The sequence below is a fragment of the Sebastes umbrosus genome, chromosome 15, assembly GCF_015220745.1.
Source record: "Sebastes umbrosus isolate fSebUmb1 chromosome 15, fSebUmb1.pri, whole genome shotgun sequence".
Lineage (NCBI taxonomy): Eukaryota > Metazoa > Chordata > Actinopteri > Perciformes > Sebastidae > Sebastes > Sebastes umbrosus.
In genome coordinates this window covers 23529905-23551005 of record NC_051283.1, presented here as the reverse complement: position 1 = coordinate 23551005, position 21101 = coordinate 23529905, and the positions used below count along the sequence as shown (strand labels likewise).

Below are 21101 nucleotides of genomic sequence, written 5' to 3'. Positions count from 1 at the left end.
GCTGTGGCGTTGAGTCCACCTCAGGGCTCAGACCTCTCCCCACCTCCACCTTGTTTTGTCACATATTGTCCAGTACGCACAAAACACCTTTAAAAGATCAAATGAATTGCAAATGAACTGCTCTCAGCTAACCGCTATAGTCAGCATCATGCAGCTATCTTTGATCTTAGGCAAACAGATGTACAGTAGGAGTTATTAGCGCTGTGTATTGAGAGCGAGCTTCAACTCTTCCTCCGACTGCAGCGCTGAGCAGTTGGAGCCAGTGGGTGCATGTTGGGTGTGCCAGCACAGGAAGCAGCACTCATCCTGTGCCACCTTCTGCTCTTGTTGCAGGCAGGAAATACCACCATGACCCGACACTGATAAGGGCAAAGAGCTGAGCCGTGGCCACGTGGTTAACAATGCCCGACTATAGAGGAACCATATACTATGTGTTGATGTGTGTGAGTGTGGGAGAGAGAGAGAATGAGAAAGAGAAAAGGAAAATAAAAAGAAAGGTTTTATTAAGTGCAAGGTTATAGTATGCATGCAATGTGGAAATCCTGGTAACCCTTTACTTTAACTCCCCCTTATCTCCAACAATTATCAAACTGATAACACACTATAATGACAACATGTATATACGTTTTAATTTTATTTCTTATTTTATTGTTGGTCATTGGTGCTTTATACAGTATATGTATATATATATATATATATATATATATATATATACATATATATAGAAATGAAAGAAATCTAGTAAGTGGAATTTGTTATGGCTTTTTAACACATTTATAAACTATTTTATTTATATTTATATATATATATATATATATATAAATATAAATATAAATATATAAATAAATAATATATATATATATTTATATATATATATATATATAAATAAATATAAATATATAAATACATAAATAAATAAATAAATAAATGAATAAAATATATATATAAATATAAAAAATAAATAAATAAAATAGTTTATAAATGTGTTAAAAAGCCACAAAGACATCCTGAGATTGAAAGTTCCCTGCATATGGTAGTTAAACAAACAAATTCCACTTACTAGATTTCTTTCAGACCTTTCAGTCACATCTTGTGGCTTTCATGCTGATGGAGTTTGCTCAGTTGTCATAGAGAGTGAAGAAGTACTTATAAATAGATAAATACTTCATTACTAAATATAATCATAATAAGCTTAATTGCAGTCATTGACAATACACACTTCAAAAATGTCCTGCTTACAAGGGCATTACAGTGTGTTAAAGCATTTATTGTTTGTATGTAGCAGGAGTTCAAATAAAGTGTTCTTTATATTCCAGTGTTAACCCACGATACATGTGAATGTGCTCCGACTGTGTTTAATATCACTAACAAAACCTAAGCACTCAGCCAACATGTTCCCTCTCTCGGGCCAGCGAGAGATATGTCAGACATTTTAAGATGCAGTTGAAAAGCATTGCTGTGACGTCAACAGTCCAAATGGATTTAATTTAACGCCTCATTCCGTGAGCTTTTTGCTCGGCCGGCGCGCTCATTTTCCCTCGCTGGTTTGTAAATTTACCGTGACTGTGAACATGCATTTATTTTCAGCCACTCCATGAAAACTGAGGCGAAGCTCAGTTCTTGTGGATGACTTTGATCATGGGAAAACCTGCTTGCAATTTCTCCCTTTTAAACAAACTGTGCATGACATAAAGTGAGATTGAATCTCTGCATGTTCCCTCGTAGTGTACGCGTCGACACAGCATGCAAATGACAAGAAAATTACATCCCTCCTCTAATAGAGGGCCATTGTAGGCTTTGTTCGGTGCATCCACTGTATTGCAGTTTCATATAGTACAGCTAATGAGGCTCAGAACAAGCTGCTGATGGGATATCATACCCTATTCTCCACTGAATACAAGCCACACATATTTACAGATGCCAAGGCTGAATACTGATGTCTGTGTTGAATGCTTCCAGATAAAATGAGTTTTCCATTTGGACAAAAAGCATCAATATCCCATTTACTCATCTGATCTAATGAAGTTCACTCTTGGCTTTTTGGAGCCAACCACCTCTTTCTCTTTGCCAGATCCCAGTGTGCTTATCCAAACAGAGTGACTGCCAGCTTTCTCGCTGCGAGGAATTTCCTTGCAGAGCGCTCCCACCACCTCTCCTGACACCGGGATGATTTAGATATTTCAGGAAATCAGACTTAAGCGCTCAGATCTGCTCCGCTGCAGTCGTGAGAGTTTTTATTTATTAATTTCTCTTTTTTTGCTGGAATTTCATCATGAGGTCTGAAATATGATGTTTCTCAAATGAACGGGACTCTCCCTGAACATTTGGGCCAAGTGATTAAGTTGTTCCATTCAATATCTCATCCTCCCAAAAAAACATTAAAGGGGAATTACGCCCATTTACAAAATCCATACATGTTATTCCTATGACAGTCTAAGACAGTCCAAAAAATATTTATAAACATGAACAACTCTCTCCCAAATCCAAGTGATAAATCCACAGACTGTATAAAAGAGGTGGATGTAGTCACCGTGACGTCACCCATTGGTTTGTGGACTGCCGTTTTGAAGCCTTGAGTTCGGCATTTTGGCCGTCGCCATATTGTTTTTTTGCAACCAGAAGTGACACAAGAGGGTGGAGCTAAGTACAGGCGAACACTGAATTAGACATTTAAGGCAACGAAAAAGGTTATAATTAACTTTCATGAACTGAAATCACACAGTGAAAGGGTTAAAGTTGTAAAACGAAAACATAAACTCCCAGACCGGACAACACCGTGGTAGCAACCTGTCAATCACAAGGTAGCCACGCCCTAAAGCATACCCTGCTTTATGGTCTATCTGACTCTAAATGGGAACATAATTTACTAAATGAACATCATGCTGTATTGAAGATACACCATAAAGAGACCATAAACTCATGTCAACAATTTTTACTGAGGTAATAAATCAAGTGAGAAGTAGGCTCATTTTCTCATAGACTTCTATACAATCAGACTTCTTTTTGCAACCAGAGGAGTCGCCCCCTGCTGGCTATTAGAAAGAATGCAAGTTTAAGGACAACACAACAATAGAATAAAGCTCATTTGGGTATAAAAAAAAAAGGAAACAAACATTTTGTGGGTTCATAAAATCAGTCTCCCATTCATTGTTTATGGAGCAGCTCCAGACTTAATACCCTATGACATCACAAGTTTGAGACTTACTTCTCTGGTTTCTGGTTTTGAGAAAGAGGAGCTCATGTTCACAAATATTGAATTGAATCCTTAAAGACAAGATTAAATGAAAAATGCCTTTTTTAACCCTTTTAGATCACATCCCCGGTCATATTGTGCACATATTTAACAATATATGCAAAAAAATTAGATCAAAATCCAATCACAAACTAGTACAAACCAATAATATCATGACATCCATCCATCCATCAATCAATCTGAAACATTTGGCGAAAAGCCCACCCACTTTTTAGCGGTCCAATCAAATACAAAGGATTTTATTGAAATCCCTTTCGCAACTGTACACCGCTCAAATATTCCGTTTCACTGTGGTATACTCACAGTACAGACGCTGAAGATGCTCTAGCTTCCATTTCATTGGGACTTTAATTTAGGTGGTGTTCCCCTTTAAGTAATACTTTCTTGGTATCAAGTGTTTATATTGTGCCAATGATTGAAGACGACAAGAAACAACTTAAAACTAAAACGTGTTTGACCAAATATATCTAGAAATCAACCAGAGCCAGTCTTACCTGGTCCTTCGTCTTTAGCTGTAAAGTCCCATCTCTCCTGTTTGGTTTCACAGCTGGTCGCATCGGTGAATGAGAAACAGAGGAAAGAAACAGAGTGTTAACCACGTAGTAAAGAACAGGGTCTTACAGCATAATCAGCTGCTGCATGCACAATACCAACACTGTCAGTGATGTGTTGGCCTTTGTTGACACATTTAACAGAGCTAGTCTTTTCTTTGTAAAAGCTGCTCTTTCTCTCGCCTTTAAAGATCACAACTTGAAGTGCTTCAAATGTTTCAGATGGGTGTTGAAATTTCGCTTGTTGAACAAGAAAGAGTATTCATGAGGTTTTTTTTTTTTTTAAACGCAAGATTAAGAAATCCATGGTTGGAATTCAAAGCAACGATATCTTACATTGAATTTGCAACATTTATATGTCTCTTTCAGGCAGCAGAGCAGACCAGCCCTCAGCCATAATAGATTAGGAGAGGAAGGTTTCCTTAAATGTGCTTTCAGTGTGCTAAGATTAAATTCTGAGTGGGAGTAGGCAGAGCGGTCCACAGCGATCCATTCAGGACTATATATTCTGGCATAATGTGTTCTACACAAAAGACCATTTCCTCCGCAGCAGCCCATTTTCATGCACACCGGCCCTGGCCTAAAAAATCTGCAGAGGAAATGGACCACACTGCGTCTATTTCCAGGACGGCCTCCGCGGTCCGGGCTCATTAAAATGCATTACCGTTATGACTCAACTTATACCTCAAGTTGCTGCCTAAGCTCTTTTGTTTTAAGTGCAGCTGCTAGGTGAGGCGAATTTTTCCTTCGATGATGGCAACCTCAGCACATGGAGACATTGTTTAAGCCACATGAGGTGAAAAGGATTCCAATCTGATAAGAGGGAGTGTGTATATGTGTGTTGGTCAATCTGGCTTTATCGTGTGAAGATTTCCAGATTGACCCGACCACATCTGCATTATCTGAACGCTGGCCAGGCCACGAGAACAATGATAGTAGTGGCAGTGTATTGTACTCACAGGAAAAGCGCTGCTGCTACTGCCGGCTGTTTCTGTCCAGAGGAAAGAGTGCGGTCATCTGAAATCATGCCACAAAATTACAGCTGACGTTCAAGACTCGGGTTTTCACAAGTGGGCCTATTGTATCGGAGACAATTTGTGGTGTGCTGGAAAAGGAAAGCGACAAAGTATTCAAAATATGTTGAAAAAAAGTCTATAAATTAGATTATCCTAATTTGGAGCTAATCAGTTACAGAGAGACATTTTATTTGTTTTGATAGGTCAAAAAGTCAGGACGAGCACTTCCACATAAAATGTCAACAGATAAATATCATTAAATGATAAACTCACTTCAGAAAATCTATTATTGGGCCAAGGCGTCACCTTATAAGCCACTTTCTGAGTTTCACTGCTCAAATAGTGGATGTTCTTTGGCTTTGTAGGTGAGTACAGATGACATTCAGCACTGTGAGATACACAGAAAATAAGATATGGAGTGGTGCATCATGTCAGGCAGTGTACTGAAAGTGTGGAGCATGGTTACTGTTAAGGCATGTGCTGGTCCGGATAGTCTGATGTGGGGAGCACCTGAATGAGCCGACGCGCTTTATTATATATTATATTAATTATATTGTGAACAAATATAATTAATGAAACATTATGCAAAAGTTTTCTGAATCTGCTCTTTTGATTTATAGAATATCATTTTACAGGGTAAATATTTCTAGAAGAATTAAATATTCAGAGGCTGTGAAATAATAAAAAGTAATCAACATCTGTATAAATTCAGAATGTGTCTCTGTATAATATGTAGGAGTCTCTGAGTTAATTGATAAGCCCCGCCCACTAGCAGCCAGCCAATAGACAGAAGGAAAGTGATCATGTGAGCCTACGACCCAACAACAGGGGCCTCTTTGCTCAACTACTTCTGTCATTAATCCAGTGCAGCACCATGAATGTCTTTGAGGAGAGACAGTTTAAAGCTCTCATGTCTGTACAGTAAATATGAAACCACAGCGCCCAGCCAAGAAATACAATCTGGCACATACCTCCCTTAAAACCACATCTTGTCGGTTTTACACTTCAGTTTTGTGTGGATTAAACAAACAAGAGTGTGTTAATTAATGAGCTTCAGTGGTACTTATGGATTGGACTGAGCCAGGCTAGATAAATAAATGCTTAAACACATAAATAAATACATAAATTTAAAAAAAATATATAAAAAATAAATGCATAAATAAATACATAAATAAAAATACAGGCATAAATAGATAAATTAAACAAATCATAAAAATAAATACATGAATAAATAAAAGTGGAAATTAAACAGAAGAGTAAATAAATAAGGAAATTAATACAAAGGTAACAAAAAAAGCAAATTAAAACATAAAAATAAATTTATGTCACATTTTATCAATTGATTAATGACTGCATTCATTTTTAATATGTTTTTTGCTACTTTTAATGGCATATTTATTTATTTATCGTGTCATTTATTTATTTATTCATTTATTTTTGATTTTGGCTCATCTAACTCTCAGCAAGAAAGCGAATAAGCGCATTTTGCAACATGTCAAACTATTCCTTTAAGATGAGATACTGTAAGATTGAATTTGTTTCCAAGCATACCACAGCATTTACTCAGCACCGTCAGTAGATTATGAAATGGGATAGATTAACAGTAACCTGCTCATCCCAGGCTCTTTCTTCCCGTCAACAGTGACACATGAAGCCTCAAGAGAGACTGTATTTATTTTAACTTTATAGATACACTCAAACTCATCCAGCACTCATCTTTCATCTAATGAGGCCCCTAACTCCAGATGTTCTGACCAGCTGCCAGCTGTATCCATAAGACATACTGTAGAACTATATACTCTTTCCATGCCTTCCCCATCTTCCCTCTTTCTATCCGTCACTTTCAATTCCTCTGGAAATCCTTGTGTAGTTTCATGGAAAAGCAGTGAGGAATGCCCTGGCACTGTAACACAGCATCATTAGTTACAGCAGAGCCCTTCGCCTGCTCGCTGCCAGCTCCAGCCTGCACGTCTTAATCTTCACCACTGTGTACACTTGTTGTCCAGCTAGTACTATGGCAACGGAGCTGCGTTCTGCTAGACCAACGCTATGATATCTGGAGTTAGACAGAGAGAGAAACACACACTCACACACGTGGGCAGGAAGACGGACCAACAGCAGGAAAAGCAATAAAGAGTGAGCATTAAAATGCCAGCTCAGCTCCCAAAGCAGAGCAGTGAAATACTGACGGCCTCAGAGGGAAGGTGAGGCTCTTCTGCGTAGCTCTGTTGGTGTTGGCCGGTGTTTACTTGCTGCAATGGCTTCAGCTCCCATCATTAGCCATTTACCAGCTAAACCAGGGGGTGTACCACATGTCCCATGTCATGCATAAAGAATGAAATAAAGCAAAGCAAACCTAATTGGTTGTGGCAACATGGACGGGTAGATGTCCAAATACATGGAATAAAACAACTACACATCCTATTTTTCTACTAGAAACTCCCCATTAGAGCTGAAGCCAACAGATGTTTTAGGCTCAGTTCCTGTGATGATGGTGCAGACAGTGACAGATGAGTGAGACGAGGTTTACGTGGCTTAACCTTCACGTCCACGCAGCCCATTCATTATTTATCAGGGCTAGCAACACCACACGCTTGACAGGGCCTCAAAGATATGCAGATTCTGAACCTTCCCGCATTAAATGATTGGAGCCAAGTCCTTGGCAAAACTCCATTTATTATTAAAGTGGAGGCAGGAGTTTAAAATGTGTTCCTTTGCAAAGTGAGAACATGTACTGTGCTGTATGCTTTCATGCTGCAAGGACACATGGAATTAAAAAGCTATGTATTTCTTACTGAGACAAATTAAAAGTAGTGCGACACTGCAGCGACCAGGAGGAAGAAAGATGTTCAGTAGAAACTCAGTTTTTACAATCTGGGTCTTATTTTCGTAGTTTTGGCCACCATCGTTTTAGCTTTGTTTTTATGCTCTCTGGATATGACAATTCTGCTTTAAATTCACAAAGAAAAACAACGGACAACCACACAAGCCAACGAAAAGGTCACCATGAACAATATTGTCTAAATTGCTTGTTAGAAAGTGAAGATGCCAAACATTAAAGTTACCGTATTACCCAGACTTCCATTAGATCTTGCAGCAATAATAAGTGATTTCAGGATGGTAGGTTGGCCTACTGTGCACAGGCCCAAAGTTAAACAAAATAACTACAAAGAGACACAAAGCAACTACAAAGATACTCAAAATGATGACAAAGACACACAAAATGACTACAAAGAGACACAAAATAACTACAAAAAGACTCAAACAACTACAAAGAGACACAAAACATACACACCAAAACTAAAAGCAACTACAAAGAGACAAAAATTACTACAAATAGACACAAAGCAACTACAAAGAGACGCAAAACAACTACAAAGAGACGCAAAACAACTACAGAGACTCAAAATGACTACAAAGAGACTCAAAATGACTACAAAGAGACACGAAACAACTACAACGAGCCGCAAAATTACTACAAAGACACTTAAAATTACTACAGAGACACAGAATGACCACAAAAAGAAGCTAAACCACTATCAAGGTTTTGTGTTGTGCTCCTGTAAGAGAGGTGGTGGGGCCTTCTGCATGTCTGTGCCCAGGGGCCCATTGTCTCATAATGGGTTTAAGTAGAAGTCACTCTGCTTTAAAGCTGTGGCCACATCTCCAGATCCAAGCAATCAAAGAATGATGAGTAAAAAGTTACCATAACTGGTATGAATCATGACCAAAACTACAATACTTAGCAAAGTTGTTTTTAGCTCTGTTTTTGGTCTATGCTAACTCCTGAGGGAAACATCTGGCTCAGCTAAACACCATGTATACCAGCTAGTCATTAATCTGTGTGCTACAGTATGACAGCAATAACGGACACTCACTTTAAACAATGGGGAATGCATTTGGGGATCGAGCCTGTGACACTGTGCCAATCTACTCCACCCAAGTTGGGAGCGTTGATTCAGTTGGAAAAGTTTGAGGAAAACCAGTCTAGACAGTTCTGAAGCCAAGATCTTGAGACAGCTAATCTCTGCTGATGGTCCTCAGGCCTGATATGTGGCTCACACATGCACTACAGACACATGCACAGAGAAACACTAAAGCAAGAATGATGTCATAGGGTACATGCATACATCCATGTGGGGCGCCTAAATTCCTAAGAATTAATTGCACAGTAAAATGCAGACATGAAAAAGTTGGCACACGTACACATACCGAGTTAAATACAGCACATGTGGGAGCACTTAACGGAGCTCGGGCCCCTTTCTGACTCCGGCCTCACCTATGTCGAGTTTCTTTGTAGTTCAGCGGAGGGTTAGTCTGCTGCAGCCATAACATGTGTAATGTACCATAACTCTGGAGAGATTAGAAAACATTCTGCTGGACTCAGGAAACAGTATTGAGTTTGGCGAGCAGTGTGTATGAGTATGTGAGCGAGGGAAAAAAAAGCCTTTACAGTATATCAACTTAAGCTGTGTGAGGTGCATGTGTGAGTAAGGTATGGGCCACTGACCCAGAATAATCAGCACCCATTTCTTTCCTCTCGCTTACAGTCTACACCCCCTTACAGCGTCTTAAATCCAGAACCGCCGCAGTCAGTCAACACCGACCTTTCACAGACTCAGACGCAGCACTTCTAACATATTTATAGCGTGGTATTTCCCCCGCTTGTTGTCCTTAACCAAGCCCACCTTCCATTGTTATTCCTCCTGGAGAGGGCATGACATTTGTGGTATATGCACCATTCTTTCACTACGCTCTCACAACACGCAGCCTGACGAGGGCAAAGGGTTATCCAGTTGACAGATGAACCGAACACCCAGTGATTTGAAAAACAGGGGGAACAATGACATGCGCAGCATTACAATATACTGTATTAGGAAACACAAAATTAAAGGATAAGATTAAAACAAAGCTATTATTACACATCCTGTTCATTTTGAAGGTTGTGTTGTTACTCAAAATATATTGTCAATTGATTGACAATTTACACGCTAATCAGTATTAGAAACTGCACTGGGAAAAGGGTTAATTTAAGAGAGTTATAATGTTAGTTTAGGATGAACAAAATGTTACGGAAGCCCTGAGAGGCAAGTGAGAAAAAAAATTCTTGTGATCTATTTTTTAAGTCTCATCTAAATTCTTTTCTCTTCTGTGTTTATGGGGAAAAAAAGTTTTGCCAGGATAATATTTTCGCATTTTCTTTTTCATCTCTTAAACAGGTGAAAAAAAAGCTAAAAACTCACCTGCAAGAAAACATGAATGCTTTTAGTCCTATTTAGAACATGGAGTAGAGGTGCACTTCAGCCTCATGTGGCCAAAATGAGTATTACAACAACACTTAAAAAGAAAAAAAAGGATCCTGAAAAAAAAAAAATCACCTGGCAAAACGTTTTTTTCCCCAGCTGCTGCACAGATGAAAAAAAAAGAAGAAACGTAGAAAGATTATCTTGGCAAAACCCTTTTTTCACCTGTTCTTAAGTCATAAACACAGAAGAGAAAACAATTAAGATCAGACTTAGAAAATGAACCAACGGAATTTTTTTTTCTAACTTGCCTCTCAGGGCTTCCGTATAAATCTTAAAGCCAAAACTCCATCGATTGATTAATTGCGCTTTGATAAAGTTAGGGCACTCACAAGAGACAGGTGAAAAACATCCATACTAGTCACTACACAAGACTTTTAGTCGCTACAAGAGACTTTAGTCCAGTATGGGTCAAACTTCCCACCCACTTCTTTCATACCCCACACCCCTGACAACATCTGGGTTATTTCCTCAAACTCAAAGACATTATAAAACTGTTTTTACAGCACAGTACAAGTAGTATTCCTTGTAACAAGTAATCTGAACTTTCTTTACTACTAAAGTTAGTGGCGTGCCCCTTTAAGTTGAAATTATTCTAAGCACTATTTTCATTTGATGATTAAACTTGTCCCAAAGTAACTGGTCTGGAATATTGTTAGGGAGGTGTTAACTACGTTATAGCTGACGGCTATAACGACGATGTCAAGAAGCAGAATTTGCATCTTATTAACTCCTAAATTAAGTTGCGTTAAAATACATTCTAGTTTTAAGCACCTGCACCTTAAAAATGTTTAAGTTTCAAGTTAACTAGTTTCAAAGGAATAGTTTGACATTCTGGGAAAAGCTCTTTTTTTTTCTTCGCCATGGCTGTTTCTCTCTGTTTCCAGGTCTTTATGCTAAGCTAAGCTAATCACCTCCTGGATCCAGCTTCATATGATGGTATCAATCTTCTCATTTAAATCTCAACAAGAAAGCAAATATTCACATTCTCCAAAATATCGAGTCAGATACTATCTGATTTGTATTTGATACTTGCAACCTTGAAAAACAAACAAACAATAAAAACCCTCTAAAACACTCAGGGTGTTTTGGAGGCCCTCGGAGCTGGAGCTGTGTTTTACGGCCCCACATGTCAGTAGCTTACACGTGTTCCCATTACAGGCCCACAAATCTGCGGCGCCGGGTCGGCCCCTGGAGCATGTGCGGTCTTCCTCCCGTTACTGCGAGGTCTGTTTATTCACCTGCTCAGTGTTGCTGTAGATCACATCACTTACCCTGGAGGTGATAGTGAGCCATCAGGACTTCATCCTGCAGCCCTCGAGGTCCGATGGGCTGCACGGGGAAGAGAGGAGGTGGATGATAAACCTTCTCTTTTCTTTATTCCTCTTCCTATATCTTCCTTCTCTTGTTCTCTCACCAGTTGCCTCTTTCTCTCTCACACTTTCTCTCCCCTCCACCTCTTTCCCTCTTCTTTACCACTCTTTCCATTCCTCAATACATCCCTAATACACCTCTTGTTTTAACGTTGCAACCCTTCTCGTCACCTTTCTATTCTCTCTTTCCCTTCACACATATCCACCTCTATACTCTCTGTATTCATAATCTCTTTATCACTTCCTACTACCATTTCCCAGCCCTGACCTCCCATTCCTCCCTTCTTTATATCCATCTCTGGCCTTGGCCTCTTCACTTACATGCACACAAACATTAAATGCTTACAGCACCATCACACACTAGATGCCCTCAAAACTGCACATTCATTCAATTCTCTCTTCAAGGTCAATTTCATGACTTAAAATGCCTGTTAGGATAGTTCAGCGGCTGGCTACGAAGAAAGACGCTATCCCCATGTGGAGATAAACCTCACAATGAGTCCTATGGGATCTCTGGGATATCTTAAAATATCATGCACTCATCAAGTATTATAAACTTTCTAATATTTCCTACAAACACAGGTTTTCTGTCTGTCTTTTCTTCTCCCTTTTTTAGATCATGTAAACAATATACTCCTTCTTCTTGGGAGAAGTCGTGTGATCTATACAGTTACAATAAATTACTGCAAGTTTGCTGCATGTACCGTATTAGTTGCTTATGCACTCTTCAGTCTCCTCCCCTCCCCCCTCTCTCTCTCTCTCTCTCTCTCTCTCTCTCTCTCTCTCTCTCTCTCTCTCTCTCTCTCTCTCTCACACACACACACAAAGTTAAAAATATTGTAATTGTTTTCTGTTACCAGTTCAGCTTCAGTGGGAAAGAGAGCAAAGGGCAGCTCTCGTGTCCGGCTTGCTGGGAAGCTCCTATCCAAACATATTCACTTACACACGCACACGCACACGCACACGCACACACACACACACAGCTGTTCAAACTCTTATTTCCATAATTGGGATAAGATTCAATATCTAGATTTATTACACGGCTTTGTTGAATACTCGATTCTGATTGGTCAATCACAGCGTTCTGCGGTCTGTTATTTCTTTATAGCAGACCGTTGCTATGTATAACAGACCGTTGCTATGGGCGCAGTTCTGATGTCGGATTCTAGCGGACCGTTTTTGTGTCAAATTATTGATTTCTTAAGTAAGTAACCGTGTAATAAGTGGGATAATGTACAGCTTGTTTTTTGTCCTGCTGCATGAGAAAGTTTGCTCCGACTGGTGGGCGATGCTTGGTATTTCCTCAACTGATCTCAACTCTTAAACAGTACACTACAAGATGTTTCTGAAAACATTTTATACGAGAAATAGGCATTTCAGTAACATAATATTGATTTATGTTTGATCAGTGCTGCCTAGTTTGACCATTTGATCGGAGTTCACGAGTGATTGACAGCTGCTCAGAGACGGCAGGCTCCAGCTCGGCTCTGATTGGTTGTTTTCCTCCGGTCTGTGAAATCTTGCAGATGCCATTAGGAGCACCGGAGGACACAGAGGCACATGATTTTCAGATTACCTGTCTCATGCACTACTGTCAGGATATAATAACTTTTTTAAAATCATATCAAATTCTACCTACTGCTGCTTTAAAAGTAGTTACACATAAAAAGAAACCCTTTGGATTGTTCTAAAGTAACCTCATGAAAATGAAAAAACAAAAACTTGTAACCTGAATATCTGATTCAATCATGAGAATCAAAAATAATCCCTTCCTGTCCCTCTGTATCTGTGCAGTCTGAGGAAACAGCTGTTTTCCTTAAAGTTGCCTTTTGACGGTGAGTCACCTTAAATAATAATTTGGGGTTATTACCAACTGGATTTTTTTTTATTTGTTCATAATAAGTCAGATGATAAAACAGATTGTAAACAAGCCAAGTTTATAAAGAATATCTAAATCTGGCCAAACATGAGGACAGGTGTGTGAATGTGTCTCGCTGGGCTGCTCCGAGTCCCACATAAGGGTTAATGACAGGAAGCGGTGCATTACTGTAAAAAGTAACGAGGCACTAGCTTCCTTCACATCCTCAATTAACACCTATTGTCATCAGCATATTGAGACCAGAGCCGGGCCCGGCACAGACCCACCGCTGTGCCACCTGGGGAACAATGCCTTCTGTGCAGCCCCCAGGATCTCCTGGGACACAATTGTTCCACTAATGTCATTGTAAACTTCAATAGGCTTTGGCTGGCCTCCCAATTCCTGCTACACAATGATAGTAATTCATCATGGGAATATTGAATTGGAGCTGCTGTCCGACCGAGTGTGTCGCCACGGGGATTCCATTGTAGATGCAGCACAAGACATCCGTGTTTTTCACTTGTTCTCCTGTCGGCCTGAGGAGCACATGTGGCGAAGATGTTCACACCTTGTTTATTAACACATGCTGAAGGGATAAATATGATAAAGCTCTTTATGCAGGTGGAACAATAACTGGACATTTAAAGCTGCATTAATCGGTGTGTTTGGTCACTTCCTCAGAATCAACCTGACTTCCTCCCTGCGCTCTATAATAACATCACCCGACTTCCTTTGCATCCTTAAAAATTACTACGTCTGCTAAAGCACTGGTTCCCAACCTGGGGATCCCGACCCCCACTAGAGGTCGCCAACGCTTCACGGGTGGTCCCAAGGCCTTCTTGATTTAAGGGGTTTAAGACAACCTTTTTTCAAAAATATACAGTGGGCCTATATCTCAGCTTTCCATTCCTTACTGTGAAACTAAATGAAATTGATATTTTTAAAAGTTTGTATTATTATTATTTAATATATAAACTTAAAACAAATCTCACAGGATAAGGGCACAGTGAAGACTGAACACAACAGTTATATTTACAGTGCCTTCCCTCTCTGTTAAACAGCCTAGAGTTAGAAAAGTAAGCAGTAAAACCACCAAAGAGCTGATAGAACAATGGCCAAACGTCAGGGAGAAGAAAACACTGAATTTGTAAAACAAAATAGGCCTATTAAGTAAGTATGGTTGTATTAAAAGTCGTTAAAAGTAAGATGAATGATTAGTGCAGCTTTAAAGGGACAGTGTGTAGGATTTGGCGGCAACTAGTGGTCTGGTTGCAGATTGCAACCAACTGAATAACACTCCACTCACAGCCGCCGAGTGCAAAACCACACAAGCATGTTGGAGAACTACGGTGGCCTTCAGGTAACGTAAAAACGTGAAAGGCTCTCTCTAGAGCCAGTGTTTTGTTTGTCCGTTCTGGGCTACTGTAAAAAGATGGAGGAGCAACATTGTGGACTCCGTGAAGAGGACCTATGTAGATATAAAGGGTTCATTCTAAGGTAACAAAAACACAACTATTCTTATTATCACGTGATTAAACACTAAAGAAAACCAAGTTATGAATATTATATTCCATTTCTGCTAATAGATCCCCCAAAATGTTACACACTTGCACTTTAAACTTCAACCCCAAACCTTTTTAAGGATAATTCTAGTCTATTGTCTTATTTTTGTGGTTTTAGTCATTCTTGTTATCAGTTGTGATGACATTGTACTCACCAGAGTAGTTGCTGAGATCAGACAGGTTGCACTCACTCTGGCAAATATGGAAGATCAAATTCGAACCTGGAAGTCGGTGTCTAAACTGTGATGGATATTCACAAAAGACGGTTGGATAATATTTTACTGCTCTCCTTCAAAGTTGTAATAAACTGGAATCATCCATAAACAATTTCAGATTTGTGCCATGCAGGATTATAGACATGTTACTTATGCAATATATCTTCCTGAGTCTAACGGACCTAGATAGTGTATAAATATGAATCATGCATTTTCCACACTAATGAGATATCCACATTTAGCTTCTTGTAATGAGGTTTACTGGCCTAATGTTGTATTCACATATTCCTAGATTAAGCGAATAATGAATTCCCCCTCAAAACACACCAAATCCCTCTCCGGCATTATTTAGATTTTAGCTCAGCAGTGCAGATCCCCCCCCCCCCCCCCAACCCTATCCTTTGGTTAATTATGTCTCTTTTAGTGGAGTATAAGCTAATAAGGCAGCACCAGGTGTGTTCGTGGTTGCTGACGATCACAGATTCCTGATTGGATGCAAAATCGCTCGGACTGCACCTGGAAGCTCGGGGTCCTTAAAGGTCCCAGACCCAATCAACCCCAAATTCTCAGAGTGCCCTGTTTAGATTGGTCTGGAATAAAATCAATTGTGTTCAACTAGCTGGAACCTGAAACCTTGTCGCCCCCCGAGGTCTGCACAGATCATTTGTTGTAGGCAAATAGATATCCTTCACTGCCAAAAGAACGGTTCATTTACTGCTGCTTGTTTTGTACCACATGGGTCATGTTTATAGAGTACTACAGGAATGAGTCCTAAAACCCGGAAATGAGTTAGCATTTTAGCACTTCCTGTTCCCTCGTCTGGAAGTCAATGAGTTTTTAGTTAGATGTCTGAAATAAGGTCTATATACGTTGTGTATACTCACGCTCATGCAACTGTGGTGTACTTTGTTTATAGCCTAACGTTAGCTTTTTACTTCAAAAATACGTCATCCCTGCACCCCTCTATAACATCAGGACATTTTGGAGCTGCAATGATGACAGCCTGATGAAGAGAAATGTGAAAAAAAGCTTATGAACCAATCAAATTTTCATAATTTGCTGCTGTCATTTTAGCATTTATTGTGCTGTAAAAAAGAAATTCCAAATTTACTCTCTCTTTCAGGTCTGTACCTTTAAACGGACATGGGATTTATCGGTTTCTACATAATTCACAGCTGTCACAGGATTTGCCATCAGCACCCTTATCAACGCCAAACGCAGCATCCGGAGAGCCCTCAAAGGGCATGTTTATCCTATATATATATATGAATGCACATCAATCACACAATTTGTACTGCAAGTAGGACAGATATATATTTTAATACACGTCCAGGCTTTTGCTTCCTAATCTGCGTATATATTCAGCAGATGGCAAACGCTCGATGGGAAGGCTGGTTGTGTTGTCGTGTTTCACCCAGTGGAGATGCCCTTGATCTGTTTGCAATGGTGCTGGTGGTGTCTGTGTGTGTGTGTGTGTGTGTGTGTGTGGAGGGCTTCTCACTCCTCTGTGAAATAAACACACCAGATAACATCTGTGTTGGTATGCTGCACCCTTGTGGTGCTCAGCTGCTACATCTCTATAAGTCCAGATAAGGAGGCTGCCTGGCTCCAAGGGAACGAGATTCAATCTGTGGCATTTCACTCGATAAAAGGATCCCACTGCATTTTCCCAGATTTAACAGCCTCCAGCGTGCGGCGGAGAAATCCGTGGTGCCACGGAGAAGTCTCTCAGAGCAGTAAAATGTTTTAAATTGCTGCAAATGTACCACGCCGACGCTTATCTCTGTCGAGCACTGAGGTACTTCCACGTATTCTCAGATCAGCAGATGCAAAAAAAAAAAAGGAAGCTGCGAGTCCTCACGGCCCGATCATACACATTCGAGTGCACAGTCCAATCCAACCAGTCGATTGTTCTCTATTAAGATGTCCTTTGTCTCGGAGTGCCGGCCTTGTTGCTCTTGATCTTGCGGAGACGTCTCGCGTGGTGGAAACTTGGCTACAGTGCAGTCGTGGTACTGACAGTACAGGCGTCCCTAGGAGGTGACAAGGACAGCAATTGATTGGGCCTAAATGAGAGTGAAGAGGAAGATTGATTGCCATCGATCCACTTCCTCCTCCGGCAGGCTCCTCCATCTTTGATTATGACCACTTTACGCCCAATCAAGTGTGTGCGAGCTGCGATGGGGGAAATCCCATTGAGAGGTATTAGCTCCATTTGCGAAGGCTGTAATTATGAGAGGATGTGAGGGCCCAAGGTCAGCGCGCAGCAGGTGCCATCAGGCTGGATGATAATAATAGGGCTTCCTCTCGCTTCAAGCTGCAATTTAGTCATATAGATAATAGGCTATGGGTAAGATGGTGTGTTCTTTGTGTGTGTGCGTGTTCCTCGGAGGATGCTCGGCGCATAATAAATGTTTCATAATAACGGCTCGAGGACGGGAAATCAGCTAGCGGCGATGAGACACAATGCAGATGAAAAGCAGAAACAGCTCATTGGTGCTTTTTTTCCACATTTTTTTTTTTTTTATTGAAAGCTTCATCAGAGAGAAAAAAAACAACAACTCATAAAACCCAAGTCAAATCCTAACATCCACAGATGTACAGATAAGTTTCTCAAAGATCACACACACTGAGCAGCGTGTGTGAGGCGTGACCATGTCCTCCTCGGCGCTGAAACAAAAGTGAAAAACGAACAAAAAGAGAAAACAAAAATTTGAAAACCGCTCTGCTGTCCTAATAAATAGTTCCTCTTTTTTTTTTATCTGGTAAATTAATCCCGTGCACTTTCTGTGCTGGCCATCTCTCAACCATTTGGTCGGCCGTTTCCTAGTGATTGTTGGATTTTGTATTTCTCTGGGAGCTGTTTGAACTCTGCGACGGCTGTGCTGGCTGGCTGCGCTCCTGGAGTTGTGTGGCCAATCGATAGCTCTCATCAAAGGTGGACCGAAGCATCAATTAAAAAGCACAGGGCCTCGCTCTTGTGGGGGGGCAGTTTGAGCAATTTTCCCACTGCATTATGTGTGTGGAGAGTGTGAGAGTGTGAGTGCTGGTCTATGATGAGTAATTGAGCCACGGTTCTTCTTTACACTCTGTGGGAGACGGGCTGTGAGAGTAACTCTGAACTACTGTTTTTCCTAACACACGAGAATCAATGTGGAATGGCTGCAAACGCAAGGAACCTCGCGACAACCGAGTATGACATGTCATCTAATGAGTTTACTTCTGTGACAGTGTGGAAGCCACACCACATAAATGACTTTCTGGATCATGTCTGATCATGCGTTTGTGGAAAAAAACGGTGAGTTAGAGACGGATTGAGAAAACTGTTTGTTTTTAAACGCAGTAAAGTAAGCAACTCGCCTTGAAAACCTAGAGAAGACCAGGATGTAGGTAAAGTCTGAGAGCTGTATTTATCGGGTGTTTCAGAGAAGGTTAAGCTCACAGAATATCAGATTTACCTTGTAGAGAGTGTGTGAGTTATCCACTGAGGACTGACGGGGATTGAAATGTTGCATTTCCAACCATTCGCTCTACTTGTACAGTATTCTTCCTTCTTCCTGTATCAAATAGAAGTTGGAAAGCAATTCTGAGCATCTGATTACCTACCTTATGTACGGAAGCCCTGATATGCAAGTGAGAAAAAAATCTAGTGATCCATTTTTTAAGTCTGATCTAAACTGTTTTCTCTCCTGTGTTTATGACTTAAAAACAGGAGGAAAACAGGTCTTTGTTGTTATGTAATACTCATTTCAGCCACAGGAGGCTTATATTGTGTGTTAATACGTTCTGTAATTTAAAACTCGCCTGGAAGAAAACATGAATGCTTTTAGTCCTATTTAGAACATGGGGTAGTGGTGCGCCTCTTGTGTCCGGAATGAGTATTACAACAACAAACACCTGAACAAAAACAAAAAAAACACCCGATACCTTTTAGAGTACAGTCTAGACTGTGTGCTATATGAAAAGCGTCTTGAGATAACTTCTGTTATGATTGCCGGTATAAAAATAAATTGTATTGATTTGAACTGCCAAAACTTTCATTTCACCCGTTTTCACAGATGAAAATAAAAATAACTTTGAAAAATGATCCTGACAAAACCTTTTTTTTGTTTTTTTCTTCGCAGATGAAAAACAGAAGTAAGGAATTTAGAAAGGTTATCCTGGCAAAACCTTTTTTCCACCTGTTCTCAAATCATAAACACAAAAGAGAGAAAAACAATTTAGATCAGACTTAGAAAATGGATCACCAGATTTTTTTTTTCTCACTTGGCTCTCAGGGCTTCCGTACTCGAGGCACCAGATGAGTGACATTTACTGCATTATGGTGTTTCAGATATTGTCAGATAATTGTTAATCTTAACACTTTAAATGCTTAATAAATGATTGCATAAACTTTCTTTTATCTTTATGGCACTATGGAAGCAAACAATATCATCCTGACACTTAAGCAGGCAAACAGTTAAAAGGTGTTACAGCACCAGTAGGACCAAAGTTCACTCAGCAATATCAATGACATGCCGACGAGGACATTCCACCTCCAACCTGCTGTCACTGCCAATAGAAACTAATGAATGCGATGGTGGCAACTAGGCCTTTAATCCATGAGTCCCATTAATTCCACGAACGATCGTTCTAGAGGGCTCTCGCATGCACTAGCGTGGGTCACAGGTATGCCGTTTGTTTTGATTAGTGAAACGTGTCAAAATGAACATAAGAGGACACAATGTCAATCACAGCTTGCATGTTGCAAATTGGATCTGGATCTCTGGTCAAGACGATGAGAGAGCAGCAGATTGGGGTCTTAAAAGGATGCTGATGTAGACTTGAAGAAAGGGACGGAAGGGAATGCAAGTGATGCAAACGGATGGATGGAAAGTGGTGATTCGGTATGTCAAATACCAAACTTAAAAGATGGAAGAGGTGGAAAATGATGATCGACTGTGTAGAAAAGAGGAGAAGGAGTCTGTCTTGGTGCGATGGCGCAGGAAAGGAAGAGTGTGTGTGTTGCTTATTAGCGATGGGTCGAGCTGGTCACCTCCCGGAGTCCTATACGGGGGACGCACTGCTGCACGAAGACGGAGAAACTCGAGGCTATGACCACTTCTGCCCGGCAACAGCAGCTAATGATCCTCCTCTCTCTTCTTTCCCACACACATACACTTTCTCTCTTGGTATAGCTGGCTCCTGGTTTGTGCTGACACATGGGCTGACTGGGAGCAGAGCGGTTCTGTTACAGCCTCCTTAAAATTGCAGGCACGCCTTCTGTACACTTCCACAAAGGTATTGGTATTCTGAAAAGGTACATTATGCCATTGTGCTATTAAGAAAAAGCCATTTCTGTTTGTTCAGTCGGGTAATCTTTCAGATCTCTATGAGATATTGGTAGCGTACACTAAAAGCAAAACACCTGCCTTAACATCTTTCTCTTTCTTGAATCTCCATTAGCAAAATAGAGCTGATATTCTTTGTTGTGCATTTTTTCCCCTCCATAATCTCTTGGCTATTTGTAATCCCATTTCCCATAATGCCATTACTATTGAATCTCAGGCCATTTGTGGGACGCTCTGCTCTCCGATGTGCAACTCCTACATTATGAGTCCTATTAAACTTCAAAAAGGTCTTCTGTACTATAAAACAGCAGCTGTAAAAGTCTGAAGAACTCGCTTGTAGAACTCTTCACGCAACGCACACTGACACACACACTAGCTTAAAACTGGTTGAGTTATAGTTTAGCAGCTCTGTTCACACTTTAAATGATTCGGAAATGGAATACATGGAACAATGACGAACAGATGAGCGACATGGAGCCTAACCCTAACCCAGCATTTGTCAGTTGTCAGCCATTAAGGCCCTGACACACCAAGCCGACGGTCGGCCGTCGTACAGTTTGGGGCCGTCGGTGAGCGGCTCTAGTCTGCCCGTGTCTGAGGTTTTTTTGGCCGATTCAGCTTGTTGAATCGGTGGCGGAGC

The 21101-nt window shown here is 40.4% G+C and overlaps 1 long non-coding RNA gene across 1 annotated transcript; it reads right to left on the bottom strand.

Annotated features, from left to right (window-relative positions):
* Positions 1-6490: 6490 nt before the first annotated feature.
* On the bottom strand, positions 6491-9729 carry LOC119502798. The gene is made up of 2 exons (XR_005210170.1): positions 9033-9729; positions 6491-6876 (listed from the first exon to the last, which is right to left on the bottom strand). It is a non-coding gene; the product is annotated as an uncharacterized LOC119502798 (long non-coding RNA).
* Positions 9730-21101: the final 11372 nt, after the last annotated feature.